Genomic DNA, 14960 nt, shown 5'->3' on the forward strand with positions numbered 1-14960 from the left:
TTTTATGTATGTATGTGTATATATATTTATTAGCTCAACATATATGACTCAAATATATATATATATATATATATATATATATATAATAACTCAACATATATATAACTCAACACACACACACATATAGATAGATAGATAGATAGATAGATAGATAGATAGATAGATAGATATAGATATAGATATATCTCAAAAGAAAACACTTTGGTATAGAGAAATACTTTTGTTTCATCCTCTTGAAATTAGATTTTCAGATGGTCTACCTCTATCATATCTGATCCAAATAAGTCTGGAAGAAACACAGAGCCCAGTCACACTTTTTAAAAACACAAAGAGAAAATCTTTCTGCCAAAATAGTATGTCCTTAGGTGGCAACTGAAATATTTTGTATCTTGTATTCTTTCCCAAAAAATAATATGAGAATAAAACTCAATATCATATCTATTTTGAAACAATATAAACAAATAAGATACTTATAAACCCTTGTTAGCTGGGATCTGAAGAGCCATATGAGCTTAGCAGGGTAATTCACATGAATTTCAACATTTTCATAAGAATGCATACAATTTAGCTACTATTGCACCAGTATTTTCCAGTTCTTTCATTTATGTACTTGTATACAGGTATTAAATTTATTTCTATTAGTTGGTTTAAATTGTAGTAACAGAGAGAGAGGGTGGGCGTGGAGAGGAAGAGAGAGAGGGAGAGGGAGAGGGAGAGGGAGGAGAACAAAAAAAAAAAAAACAATGAAATATTCTTAATTATTTTAAAAGTTGAAATTGAATGACCCAGTAGAGGGACAGATGCATTAACAGATTGGAGCACTTCTTGCTCTTATAGAAGATCAGGGCTTGATTCCCAGGACCCACATGGTATCTGACAGCTATATGTAATTCTAGATCCATAAAATCAAACTCATCTTCTGACATAATCAGGAATCAAACATGTATATGTGCCATCAATATATGCAGACAAATATTTATATGCATAGAATAAAATAAATATGCTTAAACAATTACAAAGATAGGATGGGGTCCCCCCATATTCAGTAGGGATAAGACAATTGTATTCCCATGTTCAAGAGGTCTCTTGAGGAATAAAATCTTATTTAAGGGTTGACTTCATGAAGATATCCTGTCTTTACTCACAAGAAGACTTACTAATATGCTGATTTAATTGTTTATATCTTATTCAAACCACACCTACTTCATTTTTCTTATTCGTAAGCGTATAGTTTCAATAATAAAGTTCATTCATTCTGAAAGAACAAGAAAAAGACTAGCAAGTAACTTCTAAACATAAATGAAAGGAGAGAACACAGTTGATCCTGAAGAAGAGAAGCCATTTACTTAGAAACAAGTTCTCTAAAATTATACCTTAAGTTAACTTTGATTCAGCAATTCCTAGGTCAGTATTTCTCAGTATGTGGCATTGATACACAAAAGACCTCTTTTTTTGAAGAGGGAATGAGGCATATTTTCTTATTTTTCTTTTTCTCCTTCTTCTTCCTTCCTCTCCTGTTCTTGCTTTCTTTCTCTTCTTCTGCTTCCTCTTCTGCTTCTTCTTTTATGTTTATTGGCTTTGCCTTCATGAATGACTTCAGGCCAGAAGATGGCACCAGATCTTAACATGAGGCATGTGTTTGCTGGAAATTGAACTCAGGACTTCTGGATCAGTGGCCAGTGCTCTTAGCCTGTAAGCTATTTCTCTAGCCCAAGAGGAAAATGAAGCAAGATTTCATTGCTTTCTCATGATCTTTGTTTTGCTTCATCCTTCATAAGGAAAATCAAGCAAGATTTCATTGCTTTCTCATAATCTTTGTTTTGCTTCAACCCTTATAGGTACAAAACTGAGGTTTTCTGTACAATATAGTAAAACTTAATACAATTTACATATTAATTTAAACCTGCAGTAACTATCATTTTTAATAGATGAAGCACGATTTAATTGAGTGGCATACTCAGAAAGTCCCATGTAATAATATGTCATAAACTAAATACCAATAGAGCTCATTTTATTTTAAGAATGATAGTAATTAAGATTAGTGCATCTTTATGAATTTCCAAGCCCTGAGTTTTTTTAAAATCAACTTGTGGTAGAGTTTTGGACAAATAAGAGTTATGAAGTTCAAGAAAAAAAAAAGAAAATGAAAAACAATTATGCTTAATCTTTACACACCAAGAAAACTTTGACTAATTCCACGTTATATCTTGTTTTACATGTACTTTATGCTCATTGTAACTAGTAAGATCTTAATGCACACCATCAAACTTTTAAAAAAAAGAAGTACTGACAAAAATGTATTTGTATACTTTTATCCAAAAATGCTTAAAATCTGTACATTTATCTTTGTTTTAAAACAAAGTTGTTCAACTAAAAAAAATAAAACCATAATCTTTTGGGAGAGCTTAAATCTGTACAAGAGCCTTTATGAATAGCATGTGTTGCATTTATAAAGCACATACACAAATTCTTTCCTACAATCTATGATCTGTGCATAGATCCCTTTATGGTAGTTTAATGACTCGAAAAGCTTTATGTCTTTGAGTTTAATTCAATGATGGGAAAAAGACTGATGAATTTAAGAGATTACTCTAGAAATAGGAGAGAAATAAGAAGGGGGAGGATGAGCAAAGGTGAGGGGAAATACAGGCAGTAGGGGGAGGGAGGTAGAGCAAGAGAAATAGAGAGAGAATGATGTTTTATAAGGAAACATCTTTGTTTTGATTTTTATAATTGAACCTTTAATTTTTGGTGAATTCATTCATTTGTACTATATTTATGTCATTGCCATTCTATTTCCCCATATCCCGTCTTGCAACCATGGCCTCTTCCTTCTTTATTACTCTTACAGACATAAACATATATCTGTAAATAAAAAAGTCAGTTTTGATGCATTTCAGTGGAAGATTTATTTTTTCCTGTTCTCCTGTGCATTCCCTTGGTAGTAGGATATTATAGAAATGTCTCTGAATACACATGACTTTCAGATCAAAAAACTAACTGCTGTTTTTTCCAAGTGCACTGAGAGCACAGTCATCTGATTAGAGGAAAATATGTGTATATGGTCTCAGATGATGAGCTCCTAGGAAAATAGGAAGCAAATGGTGTTCCTAAGTATTCTTTGAGTCCATTATAAAATCGCCTTCAATGTTATGATAAAAATATAATTCAAACTGTTTAATAGAACTTGCCTTAATAACAATAGCAAATTAAGTCAGGCCTGGCTTAATGGGCAAATCAATGGCCAGAACTTGTACCACAAAAGAAGTAAATCAAAACAGAAATTCTCTTCCTTACTAGCACAATATCTATAAACTCGTAGACACTGTCTTGGCTTGACAAGGTAGAGAGTAAATAAAAGAAGACATGACTGTGTAAGTAATGAACTGCCTACTCTATGTCTTGCAATTTGCAGATTCTAACTTCAGAAAACACAAATGGCTCAAAGTCGCTTTAAAGAATGAACTTATAAGAATAATAAGTAAGTAACCTGAGGTCAAGATTAGAAAACACAATAGATATTCAATTACAGATTTTCATCTTTCTTCCTATCCGTGTTTCTAGTAATTTAGGGCAGAAGAAATGAGTTCAGGATCCATGGTCACTTTCCCTTGAGAAGTCTGTGTCTAAGATAGATTACTTTATATTTTTTTTCTTCTCAATAACCGGAAGTATTAAATTATTTTTGTATCTATTTTTTTTTTTTTTAGCAATACCCAATTAAATCCGTAAATTGATCCAGGCAGTGATAACAATCCTCACTACCCAAGCCAATGTTCTAGGTTCCAGAATGAAAGACATATACCTGCAACATTTATATCCCTTAAAGAGCATAATTTAGTACTTTTAATAAGGATGAAAAACAACTGGCATGGAGATAAATCACGTGTTCTAAGTGATAATTAACAATAGGTAAACTTTTGTGGGAATTTTTATAGAATAAGCCCTTTGACACCAATGACTGCTAATGAAGGGAGATCACCCACGAAATAAAGCCAGAAAGGCTCCGGAAAGGCTTTGATTCTATATCTAAGTTATAGTTTCATGTTATATGCAAAGCTGCCACAAGGTGGATTGGAAAAATAATTAGATTTTACAGAAACATAGCTGCTCCATCTCTAATTAGTGAGAAAGAGCCTTTACTACAGGAAGTTGTTGGGAATGAAGCAGTCAGGTTCTGTTCCTTGTGTTTTTGGATTTAGGAATCTCCTCCCACTGGAGTATATCTGGAGAATATCTAGAGAATCCATCAGAACTCAGTTCCCATCCTAGCAAACGAGTTACCTTAAGGAACAGCATCCACTCTAGTCTTGGTGTTTTTTTTTTTTTTTAACATCTTTATTTTACAAAACAAAGATAAATGTACAGATTTCAAGCATTTTTTGTGTAAAATTATACAATACATTTTTGTCAGTACTTTTTTTCAGATTTTAAAATAATTTTTACATAAATCTATATGAATAGTCAGTACTTGATCTTTTTAAAGGTTTGACAGTATGCATTGAAAACCCAATAGTTACAATGAGCACAAAGTACATGCAAAACAAAATGTAACATGAAAATAGTCAAAGTTTTCTTGTTGTGTAAAGATTTTTTTGTTTTGTTTTGTTTTCTTTATTTCTTGGACTTCCTACAGTCTGTGAGTTGTTTCTGGGGCAGTGCGAGCCTCTGGGGGTTAGCATCCCACTATCAGTGACTGCATATTATGTCTGTTCTTTTGTGACTGGGTTATCTCACTCAGGATGATATTCTCTAGATGCAGCCATTTTCTTAAGAATTTGGTCAAGTCATTGTTTCTGGTGGCTGAGTAGTATTCCATTGTGTAAATGTGTTAAATATGCCCCATGAGACTTTATTCTCACCTTCTTCAATATTGGTTTATTCATACTAACACAGGTTGTTAGCATCAAGGAATTATATGTGGTGCTCGTATTTTGCATTAATTCATTTATACTGTGTTAAGCATGGCTAATAGTGTTAAATCTTACTTTTTAATTCATCAAAAAATCCTGATATATTACATTTTCATTTAAACATGTCTACTCAAAACACAAAAATAATTCACAAGAATAATGTATGGCACATAAAAACTTTTTGAATTATTAATCTGAATTGATAATCTCTCCTTTGATGTATATTCCTAGAAAGCAGGGATATTCTTTTATATTACAATGTATATTTAAATAAAGTATTAAAATTAGATATTATGATAGTAGAAGTTTTCAAATAACCTTTAAAATGACATCTGCAATTTTTAAACTTTAACAATGAAGCTCATTCTCCTCAGGCATACCTGTGGTTTAACCTTGGGCACTCTTGTTCACTGTGCTTGTTCTAAGTGCTGAGAAAAGGGAGCCTTGCATTTGTGCTAAGGTATAAGTGGTTCCTAAAATGATCTCCATGTACTCACTTTCCATCTTTGGGGACTTCCTCATGTAGCAATAACATCTTGAGCCATTGTCATTGCAGGCAAGACTCATCATGGATGTGAGGGCACCTGTTCACTTCCTTGGGCTCCTGTTGCTCTGGTTTCAAGGTAAAAATGGACTAAAATGGGAATTTCACTGTGGCACAATATTTCTTGTAGACTGGCATTTGGCAGGGGTCCTCTACTTTCATACTTAACTGTGGGTATTTATTATTTCTTCACTCCTAGTGTAAGATATTAAATCCAGTTGACCCATTCTCCATTTTACCCGCCTTTATCTCTGAGTGACAGAGTTATCATCAGTTGCAGGGCAAGTGAGGGTATCAGCAATAATTTAAACTGGTGTCAGCAGAAACCCGATGGAACTTTTAGACTCCTGATCTACTGCACATCAAATTTACACTCGAGTTCCATTAAGGTTCAGTAGCCCATTATATTATCACCATCAGCAACCTGGAGCCTGAAGATATTGCCATTTATTATTGTCAACAATATAAGTATCATCCCACAATGATACAAGTCATAGCATAAACCTCCTTGGAAGCAGACATGTGCAGGTTAGCTGCCCCAAATGTCCCTCATGGGGAATCACCCTCTGAAATTGTACCTCAGATGTCACAAGAGTTTTTGTTAAGCTCATGAAGATTCCTTTGTTTTGGTAGGAGAAGCTAAACAGTCCTCTCTCTACCTATTTTCCTTCCTCTTCATGTTCAACAATACCTAGTACCAAGGTCTTTGCTGCCTTAACAGAAAAGACTTGCTTCCTTTGAGGAGTCTGCCTTGTATCAACAGTGGTGACTAGTAGAGAAGAATGGATGCTACTGTACAAATTCTAGAACACATCATTTAAATGAAGAAAATTAGTGTCAAATACCAGCAGTTAAAAGACAGAGAGATATTACTGAGAAAAAAATGACAGTACATAGTATTTCTAGTTTTTGCGTAGCAGTTAGATCACATGTATCTGAGAAAAGGAAGGTGGCCTAGCCATAATGCTCTGGTAACCTATGTATAGCATGCCACACAACAATCTTTTGTTTTCTAACTCCACTGTTCTGTTTATACAAATCAAGCAATACTGAACCATACTAATAAAATTCTTAGTCCTCCTGTGTGATGTGCATGCAGATTTGTATACATGAAATCACAGAAGATAAAGGGTTGTTTTTAAAATTCTTCCAGAATTTAAGAGAAAAATGTTAGAAAAAATGCCCACAGAACAAAAGTGATCTGTACTCTATTTTTAATGTTTCCCCTTCCTCTTCTTTCCCACCTTAACTTTCTATTTAGACACCTAATCTATTATGTGTGGATACATCTATGTTTTGATGATTTATGATGTCCCATTCACCCATTTGTTGACTTCTATACAAATAATTCATGTATACTTAATTACTGTAGTTTTATACATAGAACAAAGAAAATCATATTGTGAGGAGAGGATGGAGACTCCAGTACCGCAGATTTGATATCTGAAACATTGGCAGTGTCTTTCTTATATTTTGCAGATCTATTCAAACACCATAAGTTAGGCAGTTTATTCATTGTTGTTGTAGATCCACATTGAATTTCAGCAGAGGACCAGGGAAAGGAGGATTATATTAAGAATATCTTGGCAATGTATAGCAAAACCATTTCATGACATGTAAATATTCTGAAACATAGTCAAACAAGGAAGAACAGTTGGAGCAGCACAGCCTCCAACTTTATTTCCATGTGCTTTTGTGTCACAGATAGTATCAGAGCGAGGAGCACTATGATGCCATAAATAAAAATAATTTGTAACACTGTCAGGTTCCATGCTGCTTATGTTTAGAGTAAACCTCCCGGAATACTGGCCAATGAACTTTCCAGAGATACCCAACTGCAAATCAGTTTTTCAGTGTATCAAGAGCACATGAGCTTCTGATTTCTGTTGGTACCAGTTTAAGTTATAGCATGTGTCTGACTTGCCAGTGAAGTGATTGTAACTTTGGCCCCACAGGATGGAGTCACAGGAAGAATGTCACAGGAAGCATAAAGACTCAGTCATTTCAATGTCACTGGAGTAGAAAAGTAAAACAAAGTAAAAGAATTGGATAATACCATGAGTCTGTTTCACTTTTTTTCATTCACTTTTTTATTTTACTTTAGAATATTTATGTGTACCTAATGCTACTTATGTTCATCTGAATGCTGATGACCCTTCCTCAGCTCCATCTTGGTCTCCTTTTTCTCTCTCTCCCTCCTCCTCTGATGTCCTCCCTTTCTCCACCTGCCTCTCCCTTTCCAATCATGTAAAGTTTTACCATAAATCTATATAGAAGCATAAAATTATGCATACATTTTATACTAAAGAAAGGTTAAAATATTATTTGTAAAACATAGAGCAATTGTCTATAAATAATAACCCAAATACTGATTTTTATAACTAAATTATCTTTCTCATATAAGGAAACTTACTATCTACTACTCATGCCTCAGCCAATAAAGAGTGTTTACTTGTCTTCTGTCTTTTGAAAGCAACTGGCTTGCTCTTTCTCTCTGAAGACTAAATAACTACCAGGTCAGTGTCTTTTGCACTCCAAGTTAACTATGCATGATCCTGATCCTTCTTACTCTTGCATTTTCCCCTTTCATGCAAAGATATTTAGGCTAAGTAAATTTTTGAAATCACTCTGATTCACAAAGCAATAAATTCCCACATCAACTAATAGTTCTATTTCATACCACACTCATTAGTTTTAGAGCAACTTGAGACAAGGTAAAGTCATCTGAGAATAGGGAATCTCAAATGAGAAACTGAACTGTTTCTGAATATATCCTCATACCTGTGGCATGTTGTCTGAGCAGGGGTATGTAGGGTTGGGGTCAGTAACAGCATAGGATGGGTGCATCTCAGAGATTGGCATGAACACCAGAGTCCAAAGTTATCCAAGACAGAGCAGTACTAGATATTTGGCTTCAGATAGCTTATTCTTTTCTGGGAGTCAAAAAGAAATTTCATTGTAGAAATATGTAAGAAGCAACTTTAAAAAATTACCTTCTGTACACCATCCTGTCGTTCTATGGTAATTCTTATTAAGGATGGTGCCCTCCTGAAATAATCAAAGAAATTTAAAGAAGCCATATACATTAATTTTGTTTCTTCTAAAAAATGTTATAAACTTTATAATATAAATCCTTCATGTCAATAACAACTTCAAACAAAAAATTAACCAGAATCAAAGTCTATGCCACTTAATGAAATTCCATACACAAAGACTGAAATCTGTGGAGCTTCACATATAATTTTATATGCACATTTTCATTTCCCAAACCAAAATTTTTATGACAAAATTATAAAAAACAGTTCTATTTACTCTTTCATGACATCTAGGTCAGTCATTTTATTTGCAGATAGTTATACCACTGTTCACAAAATACATTTTTTCTCTGAATCCTGATACTCTTGAACTTAACATCAATAACACCTAATATAATTATTAAGTCATACCTTTATTAAGGAGTCATTCATCTCCTCACCAATCTTTTATTGCTCCACCTATTAGTGTCCTGGGATGTTTGGTTTTGTTTGGTATTATTTACCCATTTACTTCACAAATGTTCCCTCCCTCCTGGTCTCACCCTCACAGATTCTCTCCCTCCACACCCTTCTTCATCTTCTCTGAGAAGGTGGTGCTCCCTTGGGTAGTTTCTAATGCTGGCACATCAGGTCTCTTTATGATTAGGGCCAACATTTCCCACTGAGGCCAAACACAGAATCTTTGTTGGAGAACTGATACCACAGTCAGGCTACAAGTCTAGGAACAACCTCCACTCCAGTTGTTGAGGGACAACATGGACACTGATGTGTACATCTGCTTCATATGTGCTGGAGTTATTAGTCAAACCCATGTATACCCTTTGGTAGCTCAACCTCTGATATCTTCCAGAGGTCCAGGTTAGTGGACTATGTTGGTCCTCCTCTGGGATTACCATTATCTTCATAACCTTCTATCCTTCTTTCAAACCTTCCATAAGAGTCCTCAACTGCTATTGAATATTTGACTGTGGGTAACTGAATCTGTTTTAGCCAGCTGCTAGATAGAGCCTCTCAGAAGACAGCTATGCCAGACTCAAGTCTGCAAGCACAACGGAGTGTCATGAAGTATCATTAATAGTGTAAGCGATATGCTCTTACCCATGGGAAGGGTCACAAGTTAGACCTGTTATTGGTTGTGCATTCCTACAGTCTCTGGTTCATCTTTGTCCCTGCATTTCTTTTAAACAGGGTTTAAGTTTTGGGGGTTGGTTTGTGTTCTTATCATTCCATTAGGGTCCTGCTTGACAACAACAACAACAAAAAAAGTCTCTTTAGTTCTATGTCACTATTGGTAGGCATTTCATCTAATGTCACCTGCATTGACTTCTGGGAATTTTCTCCATCCAAAGTCTCTAGGATTTCCTAGAATCTGCCCTCCCACTGCACCTCACAGCTGCTGAAGATTTTTATACATTCTCCCCTCCCTCCGGACCTCTCCCCTTTGTGTTCCCACAGCCCACCCCTCCTCCCCTCTTTCCCACTCAGTTTCCTCTCTTTTCTGTCTCGTATTTTGTTCCCCACTAGCAATTGTTTGCATAAATCTGTTTCTGGTCCTTATTGCATGTTGAGGTTACTGGCTCTCTTCTACCTCATCTTTACTGGGTGGGTATTCTCAGAAAGGAATACCTTCTCCCTGCCATTGACTAATCTGTACCACTAGATCTAGCATAGTAGCATTTAACATTTTATTTATTCTCTGATGATGTCATATATATGTAGAGTGTATCTTGATCCTATTCCCTTTAATTATAACCCCTCCATGATTGTCCTCTGAATCAACTGCCATTAAGCTTTTCTGAACTTATTTCTGTAAATCATAGATAACATCATCTATGGCCCTTGTCTCAAACAAAAAAAAAATTACTACCTCCAAACATACACCAAAAAAAAAAAAAAAAAAAAAAAAAAAAAAAAAATCACTGTGTGCTTCATGTTTTTTGCATTAACCTGACTCCATCCAAGTGGTGCTTTCTCCTCGGATATTGACTGATCTTGTTTTATTGCTCCTGTTGTACAAACAGGTATCATGCTCTATCTAAGTTCCAGAATGAAGCAGCCATGTCATGCCATGAAGACAGCATTTCACGACAATCTTCCCAGGCATCTGGCTTACGTTAATTATCTCCCCTCCACTATAGTGAGTAGATCTTACGTTTCAGATCCTATCATAACCCAGTCTTACTCATTTTTAAGATTTCAATAGCTGTATTTAGAAGTGTTAGTGTGAGCGGTATTTCGCATACCATCTAAAATTGCAATACACTTGTGAAATTTAGAAGAGGAGGATGTGGAGAAGAGAAGGGAAGAAGGGGACAGAGGAAGAAGAAGAAGAAAGAGGGGGTTGAAGATGGAGCTGATTCACATGGCCTGGGGTAGCTACAAGCAGCAAGGAATTTCAGGAACAGATTAGTGAGTGGAATATCGGCCCAATCTAGGTATGCAGCTTATACATGTTATAACTGAGCTTTGTGTTCTTTGCAGAGGAATATGGATGTTGGAGATTTACCAATACAAATCTGGATGGTATAAATAAATATATGTCTCTAGTGTATTCCTTTCATGGAACTAAAGGCAGCTGCATGAAAATGGAGTGGTCATTGGCTTTCTGCAGACCTGCCCCAAGAATGTTTGTCTTGAGAAATGTGAGCAGTCACTCCAGGTGTTTTCAGGAAATCCTTTTCTGGTTGGCTTAGCCTGTCAGCCACAGAACCAGGACCAGCATCAAGGTGAGACCAGGAAAGTTAGTCTGGAAGTCAAGGGAGACCAGGGTGGCTGTATGTCCCAGAGCCTAGGTGAGCCAGGCAGAGTTTTGTTGTACAGTGACAAAATTGTCAAGACAATTCAGTGTAAGATGACCCAGCATTCGAGTATGGATTGATTACTTTTTGTTGCACATGTGATGATGGTCCACCAACTCTTTGACTTTTCTGGGTAACTCTGACCCAAAACCATAGTTCCTACTGACCATTTATAATTGAAGACCAGGGAACTGGAGAATTATATGAACATCTGAATACCCTGAGGCATTAAAAGTCTCTGTCTATGGATGGAGCGATGTCTACATCTTTCCCACTGAAGGGATAAAGACATAAACCAACCCACAAACAATTTCAACTCAAAATTTGTCCTGTCTATCTGCAGTGCAAGGACAAAGATAGAGAAGAAAGAAAACAATGGGCCAATAATGACTTCCCCAAATTGATACCCATTCCATGGGGAAGAACCAATCCCTGATGCTGTTAATCACACTTTTGTGCTTGCAGCCAGTAGCACAGTATAACTATCCTCTGAGTGGTTACATCTAATAGATGACTGAAACAGACAAAGAGACCCATAGCCAAACATTAGGTGAAGCTCAGAGAATATTATGGAAGAGTTGGGGGAACAATTGAAGGACCCAAAGTCAAATGGAGCTTTGTAACTAGACCAACAGTATCAGTTGATATGGACCTTTGAATACTACCAGAATCTGAGAGATTCACCAAACAATAAGCATGACAGTGACCTCTGACCTTCACAATTATGTAGGTGAAACATAGGTTGCTCTTCATGCTGGTCCACCAACAAACGAAGAAGGCCTGCCTGGAACTGCCTTTCCCTCTTTCCAGTCTATGCTTCTTATTTCTGTAACTGGGCTGCCTTATCTAGGCTCTTCAGAGAAGATATTGATTTGCCAGGGTAGGTTTGAACCCAATGGATCTACTCCTTTTCTAAGGCAATGGGCTGGAAGGATGTTGAGAGGAACTTTTAAAAGAATCTGGAAAAAGAGGAGGGCTACAATTGGAATATAAATTGAATAAAATAATAAGTAAGTAAGTAAGTAAGTAAGTAAGTAAATAAATAAATAAATAAATAAATGGAAAAGATACAGATCGGTCTAGTTTTTATATTTATTTCTGTGCTCTTATAGAGAATAATTCAACCAAATGTAGCAATGGCAGGTTCTCTAATCTATGTTGTTCTGATTGAAAGTTTTTAGCATGCTCTGTCCCAACAAACATTATATAGTTTTTCTTTCATCACCCCACATATGGATGGTATTTCATTTGATTTTTGTAGTCATAAGAACCCTGTGTATTTTTTCCCTTCATTTATATTGCAAAACTCACTTAGCCCTTTGCATATTGCTCCCTAGGGAGGACCCACCCTTGCTAACCTCAGATAAAAGCTCAGTAGTTACCTGGTGACTGATCAGTCTCCTCAGGCTGTCTCCTTAAAATGATGTTTCAGGTCCATCTCCTGGTGTTGCTGTTGTTCTGGATTCCTGGTAAGGAATTAAGAAAGGACAATGAGTGGGGAGTTTGAACCCTTGGTGGCACTGCTTATCACATGTGTTCTGCCCGTGTATGAGAATACAGACAGGTGTTACCCTCTAAGATAGAGCATACGTGGTTGATGGAAGTTCCTGATGTGAGCATGTGTTTTAAAAAGAAATTTTGATACAGATGAATTAGAACTACATAAATTATGCCTAGACAATAGTTAAGACTTACTGTTCAGTTATATTGCTTAAGAGAAAATTATAGTGTTTAGAATATTGTATGCAACAAATAAACATCTCTTGAAATCAATTTCAAAATAGAAAAAGAAATATCAGTGTTTATGGGGTTGTTCATAATTTCGCACTCCTGTTTCATTATTTCAGCTTCCAGAGGTGATGTTGTGATGACACAGACTCCACTCTCTCTGCCTGTCAGCCTTGGAGATCAAGCCTCTATCTCCTGCAGGTCTAGTCAGAGCCTTGTACATAGTAATGGAGACACCTATTTGTATTGGTTCCTGCAGAAGCCAGGCCTGTCTCCACAGCTCCTGATCTACAGGGTTTCCAACCGATTTTCTGGGGTCCCAGACAGATTCAGTGGCAGCGGTTCAGGGACAGATTTCACACTCAAGATCAGTAGAGTAGAGCCTGAGGATTTTGGAGTATATTACTGCTTTCAAGCTACACATTTCCCTCACACAGTGATTCATACCCCAACACAAACATCCTTTCTTAGTGTGGCCCAGCTGTTAAACATGTTACTGTCTTTGTGAAAGATGTAAGAAACCTCCAGATTATTGGTTGCAGCTGGGGGACTTAAACATGACTGCCTTCATCACACCTCAGGACCTCAACAGCTGCAAAAAAAAAGTATTTTATCTTCCTCAGGAGAATTGAACAACTATGTATGTATGTATTTTTTTTTAGCTATACTGACTGAGCTAGTTCGGCTGGCCATGCAAAAAAAACTGAAAACACCTACATTGATGTTGTGGCTTCAGGTCCTTTATTAAAATAAGGATTCTTTCATATAATGCTAGGTTAGAATAGTTGGACAGTCTTGCTATTTCAAGTGGAGTGCTCTGTACTCTGAGAGAAAAACTAATACTATTTAGCATCTACTTTTGTAACATCAAGTTAAACAAGTTAATTGCTATTATTAATTTTATATCCTCTTGCATTAAAATAATCACTTTTCTAATGTTTGGGGTGGCTTCTGGTTTAGGTTATTCATCTCAACCAACATCTAGATGTGTCAAGTGTATATAGTTTTGTTATTAGAAATCATGAGAAGTATTTTCCTACCTATGAAATTGTGATAAGCTTGACAGGTGTATACATAATAACCTGTAACATTAACAAAAGTCTCCAAGTAATCCCCAAAGCCTTGTTAAACCTGACATATCCTACCATCAGATTAAAGCAGAGACAGAGTCTGGGGCAATATGCACTCTTACCTTTGCTTCTGAGAGTGGTTTTTGTCATTATTTGTATCACTGTGGTATAAGCTATATCCTTGGAGGCAGTAGTAACTTGCAGTATCTTCAGGCTGCAGGTTGCTGATGGTAAAGGAGAAATCTGTACCTGACCCACTGCCACTATACCTGGAGGGGACTCCTGATTGTAAAGTGGATGCATAGTAGATCAGGAGCTTTGGAGTTTCCCCTGGTTTCTGCTGGTACCAAGACATCTTGTTGTTAATATCCTGACTTGCTTTACAAGTAAAGGTAACTCTGTCACCCAGAGATGCAGACAGGAAGGATGGGGACTGGGTAACCTGGATGGCACATCTGACACCTTAATTTGAAAAAAAAAGAACATAAATCCATTCAACTAATAATAACATGACAGCATTACCTTTAAAAAAATGACACTAATCACAATATTTAAAATATAATTCCCAAGACAGTTTCTACTCACTTGGAAACAAGAGCATCATGAGCCCCAGGAATAGAGCAGAGATCCTCATGTTCATGCTTTCTTGTTATTAGGACTGAGCTTTCTGCAAAATTTGACCAGTTCTTTAAAAAGGACTCATGGAAAAAGGTTGTGCATATGCAAATCAACAGAAACTGGGCAGAGTTAACCACAGTGCAGAAGAAGCTCATCTCTGTGAAAGCATGGTCACTAAGTTTCTTCATTCCAACCACAGCTGCAGAGAAAACATTCTTACTTCTGCCTGAAGAATAAAATCTTGATTTCTTTCA

At 36.2% G+C, this 14960-nt stretch overlaps 1 gene segment (V, D, J or C); it reads right to left on the reverse strand.

The window, feature by feature from the left end:
• Positions 1-12692: 12692 nt before the first annotated feature.
• LOC308432403 (immunoglobulin kappa variable 1-6-like) lies at positions 12693-14728 on the reverse strand. The segment is given in 3 exons: positions 14674-14728; positions 14211-14550; positions 12693-12756 (listed from the first exon to the last, which is right to left on the reverse strand).
• Between the last annotated feature and the right edge of the window lie 232 nt (positions 14729-14960).

Source organism: Micromys minutus (genome assembly GCF_963924665.1).
Source record: "Micromys minutus genome assembly, chromosome: 18".
Lineage (NCBI taxonomy): Eukaryota > Metazoa > Chordata > Mammalia > Rodentia > Muridae > Micromys > Micromys minutus.